A 20,416-nucleotide genomic window follows, 5' to 3' on the forward strand; every position below is an offset into this window, starting at 1 on the left:
TTAAAATTTTCTATAATTATAAATATTTATTCATAATTTGAAAAACTTTCAATACCCTTAATTTAAGAGTCGTTCAACAATTAATTCAATTCGTTAGTTTTCGTTAAATGAAAATTCTCTTTTTTTTTGATGAACTTACCAAAATATCCTTATAAACTATAAATTATAAGTTTACATATTTTAAGTTTTTCGAAAACATTTTTATGGACTAAGTAAACATATTTTTACATCCATATTGTCCGATACATTTACAATTTTAATTTCTTTTAGAAAAAGAAAAAAAATATTACAAAAGTAAAATTGACAATTCTATACATTTATTTAAGGATTACATAATTCATCAAATATTATGAGATATTTTTATAATTTTTCAAAGTATAAAAAGTATTTATAATTGTATCAAAGTTACGTAATAGCTCATTTAATTACCCTCAATTTAAACTAGTAGTAATTCTTAGTGGCACATTTGAAATAGGTGCTTAAATTTATATTATGTTAAATTTTAAACAAAATAGATATTATATATTTTTATTGGAATAAATTATTGAAAACAGAATAACGTTAAGAATAATCTGATTGGAAAGACGAAAAAGATGGCAAATTTTTTTTCGTAGGTCATTGTTGTATTATATAGGGTTTTAGGTTAGGTAATTCATCACATGTACATCAAAGTTAATTATTGCAATCCCTCCTCCTTAATTAATAATATGGATGAATAAGTCTATTTCCAATATTTGATTGAGAATAGCTAAGTCGCATGGCTACATTTGATTCGTGTGATTGGATATGATAAAATTATTTATTATAATTAATTATACATTTGATTAGTATTATTAGAACCCGATATTAATACTGGCCCCGTTCTTATTAATCACAATGTATAGTATGAATTGAACATATTTAATTGGTACAAGTAATTCTACAAATTAATATTATCTCCTCTCTCTCTCTCTCTCTCTCTCTCCCCTCGTCTCCACTCTCCCCTCTTTTTTCTCTTTCTTCTCCCCACGACGTAACGGGCGCTTATTCCTTCTTTCTTTTTCCAATATTTGAAAATATTTAAGTTTTTATAATTAATTACTTAATTAAATATTTATTTCCAACTTCAACTTTATATAAATATAGATAAAATAAAAAAGCAAATATTTCACAAATTAATTTAATTTTAAGCAATTGTATTTCAATAAATAATTTAGTGGATGAAATATCCAAAATGCAATACCTCAAACCAAACATCATATAATGTAAAATAGGATTAACAATTATTCAATTTTTTATTCTGTATGATCCTATCACGCTTAATTCTATTACACAAATCAAACGAGCCCAATCCCAACCTATGATGGATTATTAATCCAATCCGATAGGTTTAGGCCATGTTTGCAATGTATTAAGTGGAATTTTTAATGTTAGACTCTGTTTACTTTCATCTCTATAATTTTGTGGATTAGAAAGTATTACACAAACTACACGTTTACTAAGCCTTCTTGAATTATGGGATTATGGTGTAGTTTGACAATTTTACCCCTATTAAAGACAAACATGTTATTGTATTTGTAATAAAAAAATCATTTTTTTAATGCATCCATGGTCTAATAACAAAGAATCCAATCCATCCAAATGAATTTACCCAAAAAGAAAAATCTCAAAAACTGGAGTTTGTACCAAGTTGTTTAAAAAATCGAAGTTTGTCATTTCTAAGAATGATGTGATTCATTTCTAAGTGCAATACGGCCCAATGCTGGGCCGAAATCATTAGTCATGGGCCGAAATCATTAGTCATAGGCCACTCAAATAACTAATAAATGAGTCACTGGGCACTATTAGCCCGGATATTCAGACCAATCTTGGCTAATATGCCTTAAAGAAAGTCCAATTTTTTTTTAATTTTTTATTTGTATATTTGTTAGTAACCGTTGGATCTTATCTTTATAAATAAAAAATTCAAATTTAATTTTACATATACAATACATACAAATATATATATATATATATATATTATAGATATATATTTAGAATATATATTGATCCAAGTTGATCTAGCTTAGTCGCGACCAACGACCACGACCTCCCTACGCCACCAATCCAAATCTGTTATCTGGAGATAAAACAAAAAGATTAAACTAGTCGGGCTCGTCCCGACGACGACACTTCAATGCCTAAGTAAGATAGAGATCGAAGGAAAACTTCAGCGATCTAAATATGCGAGTGAAATATATGGGTATCCAGTACCTTATCTCTTTGTGAGTTGGAGTATTTATAGGAGAAGAGCTGGGACCCACCACTGAGCAGGTGTCGTTTCCATGGCCACACATGCAATGACTAAGCAGCTTAAAGAGATGGCACCTGTCCGGGTCAATTTGGGGGTCGGACCAGGGTTATTTTAACCCGATAGAGACGTCATCAAGCCATAATGGGTCACAAACGACCCAACGATCACACCGTGCGACCTCCTAAATGTCTTCTGTTCACCCTAATTTGTGATCAACTATGCGACCATACTCTTCGACCTTTGTGCTTTAATAATATCCTCATCACAATTCCCCTACTTCTTCCAAATGTAATTTATTGCTTTGGGAGAAGTTAAAAAATCTTTAGCGAAGGTCGCATGATAGCTCACTTGGTCGCGCCTTCCATCTCCCCACGTCATTTATGTCAAGGTCTAAAGTTGTAACGGTCACTTGGTAATCAAAACGTCACCCCTTGGTAATATGAACATTGCATTAATTAAGGGGTACACGTGTTAGGAATCCGACGGCTAGCTCAAATGTCAAAACGACGCGTGCCACCCATCTGCTCGCTGTGTCAGGGCACGTCTTTCCATACAATTGCCTATATAAACCCCCCCTTTTCAAAACTGACTCGCTCATTTCACTGCAATCGAGATCGTTGCCAGAACTTCAGCGACCTACCTCTTCGACCTCCACAAGGTACTATGTCTTCTATTAATTCGAGCTTTTCTTTTTCTATTTCTGCAACCTCTCCTTTGCATGAGGAGCCACCTCGTTCAGAGGAGGGACCCTCCAGGGTTAGGTCTAGGTCGAGATCGAGGTCTAGGTCTAACCATTCTGCTAATTCATCTGACGACCACACCCCTAGGGATGTTAAATTTCAACAGATGCTAGATCACAATCCCTGGATTGGTATAGGGAATAAAGTAAAACAAAACATTCACCAAATAAAAGAGAAATATTTTATTCCTCATGACTTTGAAGTCCTTATTCTCCGCTCGTTTGATCGCATGCATACACCTCCTAGAGGTTTCTGTACACTATCGACCGGCCACTTTAAGGCCGGTTTGAGGTTGCCCTTAGCTTCTCCTGTAGCTAATATACTCAAAGGATTGAGGTTAAACCCCATGCAATTGTCCCCCAACTTAATTAGACATATTATTCTTTTTGTTGTAATAATGCGAGCTCTTCATCTCGACCCCACCTTTGACACTTTTGGTCACTCTATTCTTTCACTACTTTCGCAAGATCGGCGGATAGAGGTTTTTTCTATCTTTCAACTCGCAAGCAATGTAGGTATCTAGAACCCCTTAAATCTAAGTTGGTCCTTGGAGAGATAGATTTATTTTTATGGGACTCCCCCTGGCCAAAGATGGCCCTTCCAACTTAAATGGTCAGTAGATAAACCCGAGCCAGTTACCGAGGGCGGGGGGATAGATGGGGATTTAATAAATAGCTTCACTTTTAATCTGTTTTACCCGAAAAAGCTGCTGGTCGAAGAAGTTTTCTGTCTTGCGCGCCTCTCTCCAGCACCTGTCCCAGTTTCTGGGTCATTAGGTGATTGTCACTTCCTTCTTTATCACCTATCTTTTACTTTTTTTTCTCTAACTTTCTGTGGTCGCACATCTGCAGAGAATAAAGTTATGCAGGCTCGCATGATTCAATGCCTTCAAGCTCGTGAGGCATGAGCTGCAAGAGAGCGAGCTCCTAAGCGATCTGCCCTTACTCCGGATCGAGCTCCAGATCGCTCTACCCCTCGGCGATCGGAGCCAAACACCTCAGCCACACCAACTGCTGAAATGCCAAGGGCTGAGGTCCCAATTGAGATCGGCGGTAAGGAGATACATCCTCGCAACCTCATCCCTCGACCCATACAAGATATTTCCCCTAGCATCGACGTGGTCGGGTCACAGGTCGGGGAAGGTGATGCTGGTCCCAACCGGCTAAGAAAGTGCAAGCAAAGGAGCAAGCCTCCTCATAGGTCGAAGCATGGAAGGTCGCATTTCGCCCGACCATCTAAGGAGGAAGAGGCAGCTGCTCGTGCTGCAGAGGATCAGAATTTGATCTACCTCAGGGAGATCGAGGAATGGGAGAGAGCTGCACAAGGCAAGCTTCATTTTGAAAGCCAGGTATCTACTGAGCTAACTGGGGAAAAGCTCGCTCCTAACTGGAGGGTCTCCGATATGAGTATCGTGCTTAACACTGAAGCAGGCCAGGAGTCTATGAAGCTTTACAAGGCTAGCTGCCTACCTCGCGACCAGGCAGCAATTCTCAAGACCCCATATCCAAGGTTGGAGCAATTTGGAGCTCACTCCCTTATGCAGGTATCTTCGCGATCTTTAACTCTTTAGTACTTGGGTTTTTCTCTTTTTCTTATGCACTTGCTTACTCACTCATGCAACCTCTCACTCTAATTAGACTGTAGCTTTTATGCGAGCCCTGTCCATCAAATGCACAACTCTTCGCAGGCGCTAGAAAGATAGCAGTTAGAAGGTTCACGATCTTCGTACCGAGATGCGAGCTACAGAGAGGAGCTGGGACGAAGAGCGCGATCGCTGGAATGAAGAACGTGCTGCTTTCGAGGCTAAGCTCAAAGAGGTTCAAGAGTCAAAGGCTGCAAAGGTCGCTTAGGCATTGGACGAGGATCAGCAAACAGGGTTCTCTGCTGGCCATAAAGCGGGTCGTGTCCAGGATACTATGAAAGGCCGGGAGGAATTTTTGAATTTCCTAGAGTTCGCAATTTGCAACTGGAGGGAGCACGCGACTTCATTAAGACCCCCGTCTTCCAGGACACGATCGAGATCAAAGCTGCGACCCACATGAGCCAGGGCTTCAACAAATGCAAGGCCCAAGCCAACAACCTGAACGCGTTCGCAGAGGGATTTGATCAAAGTCGCCTCAACCCTTGTTTGGACGAGAACTTCCATCCATACGCTTCTGAGCCTCCCTTGGAGATCGAAGGTATTGAATTCGCGAGCTTGCTGGATGATGTGGAGGCTATGGATGACTGAGCTTGATCATCGACCCCTGCAGATAGAATATTTTGTTATGAACTTAAGATTCTTCAAGGAACAATTGTATTTTTTGATGAACATTTGTAATGGGGTGAATCCCTTCTTTTGAATATATTCCTAACTTTTGCAATTAACTTGTCAGCTATTATCTTCCTATATTGCAAGTTTAATATACTATTAATACCCTTCAAATTGCAACTTTTTTATACTGGAAGCTTCATGTAAACTGAATACTTCATATATGCAAAACAAACATCTTTTTCAGATCGAATTCGCATGCTTAAATTCGTTAACTATAAACCGTGTACTCATGAATTCCTTTGACTTCGCGATCTTGTTATCTGTTAAAAATTCTTACCTCTTAGGTTTTGCGATCTTTCTCAGACTGAATAATCTTTCACAGACCTTGTGATCTTTTTCAAATCTTACGATCTTTCACAGATCCTGTGATCTTTTTCAGATCCTGCGGTTTTTTCCAAATTAAATGATCTTTTCCAGATTCTGCGATCTTTTCAAAATCGAATGATCTTTCACAGGTTGTGATCTTTTCCAGATTCTGCAATCGTTTCCAGATCAAATGATCTTTCATAGATCTCGTGATCTTTTCTAGATCCTACCTTGTTAGATTGTGCAATCCTTTGGAATGACCAAATTAAATCGTAAACAAATTTAATTTATAGACAGATCGTGAAGAAAGGTTGTGATGGTATATAGATGATCGTTTTCAGATACACTTTACATTTAGCCTTTTGTAGGCTCAAAATTCAACCTTTTACTGGTACAATCAGCAAAAAAGGAAGGGCAGAGTCATATCTTCGCTATAATTTACATGAGATGGCGTTTTACAAGCTCAGAATTAAGCGTAGAACTTCTTTAAATTTTAGATGTTCTAGGCTCGGGGTAGATCTTGACCTTCCATGTCTTGAAGGCGATATGTGCCTCTTCTCTTGATTTCTATTATTTTGTAGGGTCCTTTCCACACTGGATCGAGCTTTCCGACGTGCTTTGACACCTCAACTTTCTTCAGGACAAGATTGCCAACTTGTAACTGTCTGGGCTTGAGTTTTTTATTGTAGTTCTTCAGCATTAACCCTTTATGATGCAGCATCTTTGCATATGCGACCTCTCCCTTTTCTTCGATCATCTCTAGGTAAAAGCTGCGTTCTTTCTGGTTGGTCTCTGGGTTGTACATGGTTACACGATGAGATTCTTCGCCTATCTCTGCAGGAATAAGGGCTTCAGTACCAAATACAAGGCAAAAAGGAGTTTCATCTATTGAGGACCGAGGGGTAGTTCGATAAACCCATAACACCCCAAGTAATTCGTCTAACCATGATCCTTTGGAGCTTAACCTTGTTTTTAGATGTTGAAGGATTGTTCTGTTCACGACCTCGACCTGTCCATTCGATCGTGGATGTCCCACTACTGTGAAGTTCTGTTGAATTTTCAATTCCTTGCACTAATCCATAAACTTTTTTCCCTGGAACTAAGTGCCATTATCTGGTATCAAAATCCTGGGAACTCCAAATCAACATATAATATTTTTCCATATGAAATCAATCATGACCACTTCTATTACTTTAGCTACAGCCTCTGCTTCTACCCACTTAGAGAAATATTCCACCTCCACTACAATGAACTTTTTCTAGGATCGCGCAGTTGGAAATGATCCCAGGATGCCTATTCCCTATTGATCAAAGGGGCACACGATCTTAATCGGTTCCATCGGGGTCGCAAGTGCATGAATTTGTGCTGCAAACTTCTGGTAGGCTTCGCACTTCCTAACCAGCTCCTTTGTATCTTTCACCAATGTGGGCCAGAAAAATCCTTGTCTAATCACCTTTTGGGCTAGTGACTTCTCACCGGAGTGATTTCCACAACTCCCCTCATGGATCTCCCTCATTACGTACTCAGCCCTTTCTGGGTCCAAACACTTCAACAGAGGTCCTTTTGCAGTTCATTTATACAGATGTGTATCGATTAATGTAAAATGAACTGTTTCGCTTTAAGCCTCGTGCATACGTGGGGTCGCTTAGTAGGTCAAGCTTGTAAACGTCAGGGTCGTTGATCCAGATAAGCATCCCCATATGGTAACCTAACTGTTTCTTTTCTTTCTTTTTTTTTTTTTAATTTAAATTCCCCCTCCCCATACATACTCTGTTCTATTGTTTAGTTTCCCCATCCACAATAATGCTAACAGATTTCTTTGACCTACTCAAAATATAGCTAACAACCTCTTCAGTCTTGGAGGGTCTTTTTCTTTTTTATTTTTAATTTTATTATTTTAAATGATATTTTTATTCTTATTTTTCTATCGTTAAATCTCATATACTATTAATATGATTTAAATTTATAAATGCTAGTCGAACATGCACATTCGATGTCTGTGCAAATACAATAATATTTTTGTTAAATTAATAATTTATTATCAAAGCATAATTGAATAAAATAAAATAAAGAGAATAAATAAATAAAAGAAAATCCATATAAATATATATTAAAAAAATAAGGATGGGTGGAATAATAATTAGGGTTGAAGTAGTTAATTGAACAAGAAAAGTAATACAGACCAAAAACCTATAAGGCACCAAAACTACCTTCTTCAATTATATATATACGACTATATGTGGCATATTTATATATATGTGTATAATTAATTTAATTTTTTTTAAATAAAATATTCACCTTCTCTCAGGTATCGAATCGTCTCATCTTTCCAGGACAGTTTCTCATCAACAGTATTCACTTCTACCTCCTTAGTGATCGCGGGTCTATCTCGAATCATCACTGTTATCTTGCGATCTCGAATCCCAGATAAGGTAGCTCCAAATTTCGATAAAGAATCAGCCTTATCATTCTCGCATCTGGGAATCTGATTACCTGACATCTATCGAACCTGGACATCAAAGATTTTTCTTTGTTATGATACAGTATCATATTCTTTTCCTTAGTCTCATAAGTCCCATCAATTTGCAAAGCTACAAGCTGAGAATCTATGTATACTTCTAAATCTCTGGCACCGGCTTAAAATGCTAGATCTGATCCCATAATTAGAGCTTTATATTCTGCTTCATTATTCATGGTCGGAAAAGATAGTCGTGCTGCGACCCCAATTTCTATCTCACTTGGACCTTGAATTAATATTCCAACTCCTCCATTGCCAGCGTTAGAAGATCCATCTACGTGCAGCATCCACTTCTTTGGGTTTTGACTAACCTCAGGATCCCCTCCGAGCTCAATCATAAAATTTGCTAATATCTGCCCTTTCAGAGCTGTCCGAGCTTGATATTCTATATCATATTTCCCCAGCTCAACTGCCCATTTCACTAATCTTCCTAAAGCATCTGGTCGCTCTAGTACCTTACGCAATGGATGATTAGTCAATACAATTATGTGATGAGCCTGGAAGTAAGGTCGAACTTGCGAGCTTTCACCACCAATGCAAGTGCTAACTTTTCGATTTCGGCATACCTCTTCTCAGCTCCTTGCAGCATTTTACTTACATAGTAAATCGGATTCTACTTCCCTTCCTCCTCCCTTATCAACATTGAACTGACCGTATTTTCAGAAACGACCAAGTACAAATACAATGTTTCATTTCCATTCGGATTTGTAAGCAATGGTGGTGAACGCAGATAGGTTTTTAAGTCTTGAAATGCTTGTTCACACTCCTCGGTCCATTCAAAGTCCTTGGCCTTTCTTAGCACTTTGAAAAAGGGAAGATTTCTATCTGAAGATTTTGAAATGAAACAGTTAAGGGATGCAAGTTTACCTGTAAGTTTTTGGATTTCTTTGACAGTAGTTGGTGACTTTAACTTCAGAATGGCCTCTATCTTTTCTGGATTTGCTTCAATACCTCTTTCACTGACCATGTACCCCAGAAACTTTCCCCCAGACACTCCAAAGGTACACTTTGCTGGGTTGAGCTTCATCCTGAATTTTCTAAGTATTGCAAAGGTTTGTTCGAGGTGAACCATGTGATCTGGCGACCTCGAACTCTTCACCAGCATATCGTCCACATAAACTTCCACAGTTTTCCCGATTTGATCCTTGAACATTTAATTAACCAATCACTGATATGTGGCACCTATGTTCTTTAGCCTGAAAGGCATCAAATTGTAGCAGTATATCCCTCCCTCAGTGACGAACGAGGTCTTACTTCGGTCTTCATCTGCCATGAAAATTTGGTGGTAGCCCTGATAAGCATCCATCATAGAGAATAGTTCATACCCTGCCGTTAAATCAACTAAAGCATCTATTCTAGGCAGTGGGTATGGATCTTTTGGGCATGCCTTGTTTAGGTCTGTGAAGTCTATACAGACTCTCCATTTTCTCCCAGGTTTACATAGTTGGGTTCACGTTTAACCGATGAACAATTACTTCAGGGGTTACCCCTAGAAAATCAAATGAGCTCCAAGTGAACACATCAACATTATTTCTTAATAGTGCAACCATCATAGTTTCTAACTGTTCACCCAATTGCGACTTAATTCTGGTAGTTTTAGATGAATCGCCCTGAACCACTTCTACCATCTTGTGAACTTCGACTGGTTGAATTCTCTCTGGTTCCTTTTCAATTACTCGGTCATTTTCACATACGGCTCCCAATTTGCACTTTTTGTCTGAATTTTCTGCCTTTTTCAAGGACAAATTATAGCATCTACGTGCTTCTTCTTGGTCGCACACGACCTCACCAATTCCTTCCTTGGTTGAAAATTTCATTTTGAGATGATAGGTGGAGACCACTACTCGAAAGGAATTAAGTCCTGGCCTTCCCAGGAACACATTATACGCAAACGGTGTATCCACTACTAGAAACTTAACTATAGTCTTCCTTCTTGGCTCATCACCCATCGAAATTGGCAGGTCGAGGGTTCCCAGAGGCTCTATCTTAGTGCCTCCAAATCCAACCAACAGTTTTCTCACTGGCTCCAATTTTGCATTTTCCAAGCCCATCTTAACTAGGACATCTCTTAGGATAATATCTGCAGAACTTCCATTGTCCACCAACACTTTATGGACTGCAAAATTTGCTATATCTAGTCTAATCACCATGAGGTCATTCTGCGACCCAGTCCTCCCAGCAACATCTTTACTTCCAAATGTGATCTCCTCTTCTGGTTCCATGGTCATGACCAGTTGATCCCTTTGGCTGATCCTTTCATGGCATTTCCGCGATCTCCTCGAGTCACTCCCTTCAGGTCCTCCAGAAATAGTATAAATCACACCTTTCACAGGCGCATTTTTTCGTGGATTAGGTTCCTTTCTAACTTCTTCCCCTCAATCCTGATCTCTATCGTGACTTCTCGACCGGCTCCTGCGGGTGTTATTCTCACCTTCTCTATTTTGCAGAATGAGATCTTTAAAGTATCCCTGCCTAATCAACCTCTTTATTTCGACTTTCAGCTAGAAGCACTCTTCTGTATCATGACCACGCTCCCGATGACATTTACAATACTTGCTCGAGAATTTCTTTGCCGGTGTAAACCTTGTATGATGGGGCCATTTCAACACATTTGATTTCTCCACGGTCAACAATGCTTTAGTTCAGGTCGTGTTCAGTGGGGTGTATCGATGATATTTAGGTTGATATGGAGGCTCCTGACCTCGATCAACCTTTTGGTTGTTCGCATCTCCCTTTTCATGTTCGTAATCGCGATTTCTGCTACCACCCAGCCATTCTCCATCCTTCATAGTGTTCATCTCCTCTTCATTGATATATTTCTGAGCCAAACACATGAGTTGTTCTACATTTGTAGGAGGGTCTCTAGCCAAGCCAGAGGCAAATAGTCCTTTTTTCAATTCCACATTAGGATACTCACCATCATGTCAATCCTCAAATCCTGAACTTCCAAAGTTTCATTATTAAACCGTCCCACGAAGTTTTTTAGAGTTTCATTATCCCTCTGCCTTATGGTAAACAGGTAGGTAGCTGATCTTTTTTGCTTTCGTTTACTTGCAAAGTGGAAAATAAATTTCTGGACCAATTATTCATGAGAATCTATACTTCCAACCGGTAGGCTGGTGAACCATTCTTGAGCTTTTCCCGTTAGGGTAGTGACGAACAACTTCGTTTTGATCGAATTGGACTGTCCGTATAGGTTCATCACTAAGTCAAAGGCAGACACATGCTCTTGCGGGTCTTTTAACCCATCATACTTTAGCAAATTTGGCATTCTAAAGTTCGTATTTACAACTTCCATCAAAATTTTATTGTAGAATGGCGAATGCTTATTCTGCGTAACCAGCTCTCCTTTTCGTTTTAGTTCATCTATTTGCTTTCCCAACATCTGAATTTGTCTGCCTACACTATCAACCTCAGCTCTCGAGATCGCGGGCTTGCGTCTCTAACCTACGCTTCGAGCACTCGATCCAACCTCAAACGAGGCAATCACACGCCTCATTTCTGGGGCTCTTCTACTTACCCCTTCGGATACTCTCTCGATCTCTCTCTCTCGTACTACCCTTCTTCCCAAAGTCTCATTTTTTGCAGGTAAGGTAGTCCTTCGTTCATACGCCATGATAGTGTTCCTCCCTGCCTCCTCCATCATCTTTTGTAATTCACCTTGGGTTAATTGAATTATTTTCTCTTTCCCTTTCGATGTTCCTTCGATTCCAGGCATGTTTTTCTCCGAATGTTCCATGTTCAGGGTTTTATTTTATCTCCAAACGTTCCTATAGACGGCACCAAACTGATCCGGGTTGATCAAGCTTAGTCGTCATCAACGACCACGACCTCCCTAAGCTACCAATCTGAATCTGTTATCTGGAGATAAAACAAAAAGATTAAGCTAGTCGAGTTCGTCCCGACGACGACACTCCGATGCTTAAGTAAGATAGAGATCGAAGGAAAACTTCAGCGATCTAAATATGCGAGAGAAATATATGGATATCCAGTACCTTGTCTCTTTGTGAGTTGGAGGATTTATAGGAGAAGAGTTGGGACCCATCACTGGACAGGTGTCGTTTCCATGGCCACGCATGCAATGACTAAGCAGCTTAAAGAGATGGCACCTGTCCGGGTCAATTTGCAGGTCGGACCCGAGTTATCCTGTACCAATAGAGACGTCATCAAGCCACAATGGGTCACAAACGACCCAACGATCACACCGTGCGACCTTCTAAATGTCTTCTGTTCACCCTAATTTGCGATCAACCATGCGACCATACTCTTCGAACTTCGTGCTTTAATAATATCCTCATCATATATATATATATATATGTGCATATACATATAATATATAATGCTAATTTCTCTCTCCTCCCCCACCCAGCCGGCCGCCACCCTTCCCCATCGCCGGTGTCGTCTAGCTGTCCTCTCCCACCAACGTCGCCTACCCCCTCCCCCAGCGCTGCTTGAGATTTTTCAGTCACTGTTGCTCCTCCCCCCATCAGTGCTCCTGGCTTTCCTCCCCCTCCCCCCGCGCCGCTGCGCTTCTCTTCCCCCCTTCTCCCTGCTGCGCCCCTATTCACCACCACCTCCTTTGCTTTTAATCGGTGTCTGACAATAACATTTTTAACTTTTTTTACTAATTATATATGTATGTATAGGTTATATATACTTTATAATTTATTTATTATAAAATTTTATTTTTATAATTTATAAATTTAATTTTATATCTCGCATAAATATGAATCATTGATCTAATATAAATAGATCCCAGCCAAATTTATACATCAATATAAATCGTTAATTTAAATCAGGAAAGATATAAGTGATTGATTTGATTATCAAATCTCAACTTTTGATATATATATATATAATAACATCCGATTGTTCATGTTTAGGGCATAAAAGTCATCTTATAAGAAAAAATTAAGCAAAAATGCAGATGCGGTGCCTGTTGCACACCGCCTGACGTAAAAGGGTATTTTGTTCCTTTTTTATACTTTAAGGGGGGTCAATTACTAATATATTTTCATATAGGTGTTTTGCTATTTTTAACTAATACAGGAGGGTAAATTACAATTTCCCATAATAAAAGTACATTAAATATTTTAACATAGAGCAATTTATATATAAAAATAACTATATGCTATCAAACCTTAAACAAAAACTAAATACACAAAAAAAATTATTTGTTGTTGTGATAAATTAAGCATGCTCTTATTATTTGCTTTTAACTTTTGGGATAAATATCAAGCTTGAGGACATAATTGAAATTTTAAAAAGTAAAAATTATAGCTTTACAGTCCTTTTGGGATAGTTTCCTAAATTCAAGGATCAACCATTTTCTTTTGTATTTACTGACCCAGGTCCAATCCAGGGGCAACTACGCCTTGGATAAAATGCCTCATATTGCATTCCGTTCTCCTAAACGAATACACAAAATCCAGCCCACTTTTCATTTGATAAGGTGAAATGTCTCTTTTGTCCCTTGACAGAACTCAAACTTCCGTTCCAAATTCCAAGTAAGATGTAATCAAAGATTGCAGCTTTACATTTGAATCTTTCTTCCTAGGCATGGCTTGCTTTGACTAAACTGACTAGATTAAATGATGAAATTCTTGACATTGTGGAAGAAGGTCCATGTTTGCTCAAAGCAACAACTTATGACTATAAGGGGGAGGGGCCCAAAAACTCCTCTACACTCCACACAGCGCTTCAGCAACAGCATTTCTCACTAGAGCATAAGCACCAATGAGGGGGCTGAAAATGCTTCATTGCCCCAATTACATGGTTGTTTCTGATAATTTTTAAGTTGTAAACTCTACCTAATCCCCACAATCTTAAGTTGCAGCACACAAGAATTCAGGGTTGTTAAGGGCAATTTGGGCAGTTTTATTTTTTCCATATTTTTTTATCCTCCCATGTAAACAACAACACACTTTACATATTTCTTAATCTATGAAATTATCCATTCCGGTAAATATTATATAGGGATAATTACATTCTCTTTTTTTGATATTTGGTGTAATTACACGTAAATTTTATGTAGTTTGAAAATTACATTAAGTATCCCTGATGTTTACTTAGGGGTGACAGATGAGTCGAGCCGGCTCGCGAGGCTCGATTTTGAGGTCGAGTAGGGCTCGATTTTGAGGTCGAGTAGAGCTCGATCTCAGTTATGCCAGTCGCGAGCTGGTGAATATTTTTTTTATTTTTTTATATATATTTTTATTTTAGAATTTTTTATATATTTAATATTTGATCAATTTTATAATCAAAATTAACCATATATTATAATTATTAATCAATATCATACATTTTATTTTGGATAATAATAAATTATGGTACTGTTATTTATACATTTAATCTTTATACAAAAATAAATTTAATCAACAACTTAGTAAATTATAATATTTTTTATAATTAAAATTATTATTTAATATGATATTATAAACTTTATGTTATATTTTAATATATATTTGTATTATATTATACATTTTTTAAATTGACAAGTAATTCACTTATGATTTTTTATTATTTATAAATTTATGTCAAAATTTAGTAATTCCTATGAATTAATCTAAAAATAATAATAATAATAATAATAATAATAACAACAACAACAACAACAACAACAACAATAATAATAATAATAATAATAATAATAATAATAATGATGATGATGATGATGGTTGAACAATTTTAATTATTATTTTATTATATATATTGTTTTTTAAACATCTAAATATATTTAAACGTATAATTATACAAAATGGTTTGGTAATCTCTAAGTCAAGGATGGAATTATTCCAGACAAGAATAAGATTTCTAGGTCATATCATTGAAAAAGGAAGTATTATTCCTATTAATAGAAGTATTGACTTTGCAGATAAATTTCCAAATGAAATAATTGATAAAACTCAATTACAAAGATTTTTAGGAAGTCTAAATTATATTGCTCCTTATTATAAAAATTTAATAGAAGATACGGCTATCTTATATGATAGACTGAAAAAGAATCCTAAGCCATGGACAATTGCTCATACAGAAGCTGTTAAAAGAATAAAATCTAAAATTAAAACACTTCCTTGTTTAATGTTAAGTAATCCAGATTGGAAAAAGATCATAGAAACTGATGCATCTGATATAGGGTTTGGAGGAATATTAACCCAAATAAATCCTGAAACAAAATAAGTATATTTGGTTAGATTCCACTCAGGAAAATGGAATGATTCTCAGAAAAATTATGCAACTATAGCAAAAGAGATTCTAGCTATAGTCAAATGTGTTTTGAAATTTCAAGATGATTTATATAATCAAAAATTTGTGATTATGACAGACTGCAAAGCAGCCAAATTCATGTTTCAAAAGGATTTTAAACATGATGTTTCTAAACAAATGTTTGCAAGATGGCAGGCTCAATTAGCCCCATTTGATTTTGAAATATTTTATAAAAAGGGAGAAGATAATAGTCTTCCAGATTTCTTAACCCGGGAATATTTTAATAAATGACAGGCATGAACTCCCGAGGTCGGGGAACTTCCTCTTATAGAGGAAGAGGTGGTCGAGGCAAAATACCTGAGATTATATCTCAGAATGGAAAACAAAAGCTCATAGCTATGGATTTATCACAAGATCCTGAATACCAGGCATTCTTGGAATATAAGAAAGGTCAGCAATCTCAAACTGAAGGGAATGATAGTCCCTCGTATGCCAAAATAATTGGTGATGAAGAATCTGAATCCAATAATATTGGATTTTCAAAAACCCAACATAAAGAAATTATATTTCTTTTGGAAGAAAAAGATTTGAAATGGAAAAATGATCCATGGGTTTTAATGCAAAGGTATTTGGATAATTCATCCTTACCAGCAAGGACTTATAAGTCCAGATATTTTTATGAACAAATACTTGTTCAAAATGGCTCATGTGAAATATCACATTTTACGAGCACAAATAAAGAAATTTATAATTTTAGCAAAATGATTATAAAAAAGGTTATACCTTTGGAAGATTGGGGAATTTCTCCTATGAAAGATAAAGAAATTTTGATCAATAAATCAGCAGTAAAATATAATTACTGGGATTATTGTGATGCCTTTATGAAGGTATTAGATTATGAAAATGATAAGCACAAACATTCCTGGTTTATAAAGGTTTGTGCCAATGTTTATAACACTGATATCCCGCACTGGTTTATACACTGGTTCTACTATTTTGGTCCCACTCCAAATATTTTACCTGAGAAAATAAAATTCTTTTTTGATAAATGGGTGGATATTTCACCACAATTGATAAAGAAGCAAGAAGCTAAACTGTTCATAGAGGGAATAGCCTCATGTTTCTTCTTCATTGAATTTTCAATACCTTGGATCTGGAAATGGACGCCAGAAATTGGTCAGACAGAGGCTGGAATTCCTTGCTTATACAGAATATCCCATATTAAATTTTGGGATAAAATGATGAAAACTGATCCTAATACAAAGGAAATATTTGGAAAAGAGACAATGGATCTCCTCCAGACGAAAATTAGCGTCTATGAAAATCAAAAAGAAGATATTGCTACCCCATCTCCTTTCGATCATATCTCAAGGAAATTCAAAATGAAGTCAGAATTTCTGACTAAGGAGCAGATGGTTGTTGCATATGTGGAAGAGATGAAAAAGGACCTTATGGCACATTTTGGGGAGGATAATAAATCCACCAAGTCAGATTCAACCATGGCATCCGAATTCATGCAAGATGCTCAAGATCCAAATGATGTGGAATTTGAGGATATTTTTGAAGCTATCAAGGAAACCTTGGTAGAAAAAATTCATAAGAAGGATATGGAAGAATCTTCCTCAAACCAGGCAAGAACTGGGAGAAAATCTGATTAAAGAAGGTATCAATGCATGATTATCAGTGTCAAATGACGCATTAATAAGCAATTAATAAGATGACGTAATCAATGACGTCAAAACAGACAAGAGGCCGGGAATCTCGGCTTTTCTACTATTCATTTTTGACTTTTAGTTCAATTATTATTGTAACTGTAGCACTTTTTCCAGAAATATCGGTCTTATACTGTGTAATACACGGTTTCTACTGTAGTTTGTAGGGCTAGACCCCTGTAGAATAGGATCCCCTGTATACTATAAATACAGGTGTTTAGAGTGTTAAGGGCAGAACTTGAAAAGAAACCTCTCTTTTGTTTTCTCTCTTTCTCTTCTGCTCATGTGTTGAGTGATCCTTTCTCATTGTAATTCTATATATTGAAATAAAAGAAGTCTGCTACATAAGGACTACTGTAAGTTTTTACTCGCTTTATTTTAATTTCTGTATTTTATTTATTATTTTATTTTATTGTTCATGGATAGCCTTATAGGCTAACCGATTCATGTGTTGATTCCTAACTGTTAATTACACTAGCATGAATTTGGCATCATGAATAATTAGGACTCATCAAAATTATAGGTTGGATAATAATGACTGGCCTTGACATAAAAATTATGTTCTAAATATATGGCTCCTGGTAAGACCCCGGTCATAGCCGCGTTGAAGGCATTTTTAGGGGCAGTTTGGAGTATTATATTTGGATATAAATTTTATGAAAGGCTGCCGGTTATTCATTATCTTGTAAAATTATCCTATCCCTGCCTGATGATCCTGGTTGTAATGGTATCAGAGCCATGGTAGTAGTAATTAATATGTTATAAGATTATAAAGTTTAATCAATAATTACGATATCTTAAAATTCGGGCACCCGATTCATATGAAATTTAAATATATACAAGACTGGGTCCATTAGATCATATCAGACGGTATGATTTAAAATCACATGGTTTGATTCAACGATACACCATCTTGAATGATTATTCTTATGTTTCGAGTACGATATCTCGACATCCGTACATCCAATAAGTCTAAAACTTTACCAAATGTATTTTTTCTGTATGTTTTATCATATCTAACGGTCTGATATGAATTTTGATGGCCCGATTAATCCATATTGTTCAACAATGTAAGATTATAGTTACATCAATATTATACTAATATTTATAAATATATAAATTTCATAAATTGTGAACATATATTAATTTCAACTATAAAATATTTTTATGTATTTCAATTGCATTATTTCAAATAATTGATACTTTCTCAATAACGTTAAACTGTTTAGAATAATTTTTTTTTTGTACAATTTACTAATTATATTACTACTAAACTAATTAGTAGTTTATATTTATAATAATAAATTAAAATTTCATACTATATTTTGGTATATTTATAATATAGTATAAGTTATACAATCTATTTTATTACTTATAAATTTAGATAAAAAATTAGTGATTCCCATGATTTAATCTAATAATAATAATAATAACAATAATATATTATGCATTATATAATTTATTTATTACTTATAAACTTATGTAAAAAATTGGTGATTTTCATAATTTATAATAATAATAATAATAATAACAATAATAAATAAAAAATATTTTTTTTTAAAAAAAAAAACAGTATGAGCTCGAGCTCAACATATAGGAGTCGAGCTTGAGCTCGACTCGTTGTCACCCCTAGGTTTACTTCTGTCTAATAAATAAATTTTCTATTAGTTAAAATTCATTGAATTTGTTGATATTAACAAAAAAATTCAAAAAGAAATATTTAACCCCGATAGACTTATCACTGACTTATTACAGATCAAATGAATTTTTTTATGACTATTTTATCCTCATACGTCTTCACACATAATGCATGCAAGGAGATATATTTTCACCGTTATAAGGGTAATTTAGTGCAAAACAAATTGTTTTGACCTGCAATAAATCAGTAATAAATCAATCAAGGGTAAATATCAATTTTTATTTATTTATTTTTGTTAATATTAACAAATTTAGTAAATTTTGACCAATCGAAAAACTTATTTGTTAGGCAGAAGCAAATCTTAAATATAATTTCTCAAATCACAAAAAAATTACATATAATTACATGAAACTACAAAAAAGAGGAATATAATTATTCCTATTATATAAAACTTATTAAATTATCATAGCACTCGATATATTATCCAATCAAGTTCTATCAACCACTTGTTCCATCCACAAAAATAACTCCCCCCCACCCCCTCTCATTATTTGTAGCTAATCATGCAAACCAATCCCAAAATTATAGTACAGGATAGGAAATCGAATGCTTCAATCCATCCACTAAAACATTAAGCCTCGTTTACTTTATAGGATATACCTATGACGTCCCACAACATCCCGTCAGGGCTCGGGAATAAAGTGAAATTGAGCCGGATAAGTAATCCGGCCTGGGGGTGGTCGTATTACTTAACTCGATCCTATCTTCCACTTTTACTAATTGGTGAAATGTTCACTCTGTTCCCAATTTGCAAGAGAAAATTTGGGAAAAATGCAATTTACTTCATATGATATGAAAAATGAAAAAAAAAAATTATAAAAAAGAAAGTAAATTACCCCCTATATTTTGAACAATAAAGTAAATTACCCCATATCTAAATCATTGATAACAGATAATTGACTTTATTTTTTGAAATATATAAATAATTTATTAATTCTTTTTTTACAGAAGAATATTTGCTCATTTTACATATCATAAGAGGTAAAATGCAGTCAACACCAAAAAGTTGGATAGAGGACCCCCCAATCTCAGAATCATTGCTACACAATATCCAAACATGTGCATACCCTGTGTGAACGTATTTTCGTACATATTAAACTAGCCATATTAGTCATTCCAAACATCTCTAGTTTTTTATTTTAGTTAATCGTCGCCCCAATAATCTCGACGCAATCTCATGCTTTTAATAATTAAATGGGAATTAGTGTCCATTTTCAAGTCGTCAAGTTTGATTATAATATTAAACCCTAACTTTTTAGCTTAATTAAATCCTGCACATCTGTTTTCTTAAGCATATTATTGAATAGTGCTCTTTATAATTATGCCTACGGTCTTAGCTTTCTTCCATTTCCTTCATCATTATTGTATAATTAAATCAAATGATGATTTGAGAATGATATTCCAATATATTATATTATTGTTATATTTATGGTTTGATCATCTTGCACTATCTCATCTATAATGGATTGTCACATTTTCTTTGCTTGTTTTCCACTATAATTTAATTTTTATTTCTATTAAACTTATATAATCAGGTCCGGTCACATTTGACATAAATTGATAATAAACAATTAGAGATAATTATATTTATGCCCCTCACCTATTATTTTTTTACATAAACCATCCATATCTTTTGAAAAATGATAAAA

This window comes from Sesamum indicum, linkage group LG2 (genome assembly GCF_026168435.1).
Source record: "Sesamum indicum cultivar Baizhima isolate 11 linkage group LG2, ASM2616843v1, whole genome shotgun sequence".
Taxonomy (NCBI): domain Eukaryota; kingdom Viridiplantae; phylum Streptophyta; class Magnoliopsida; order Lamiales; family Pedaliaceae; genus Sesamum; species Sesamum indicum.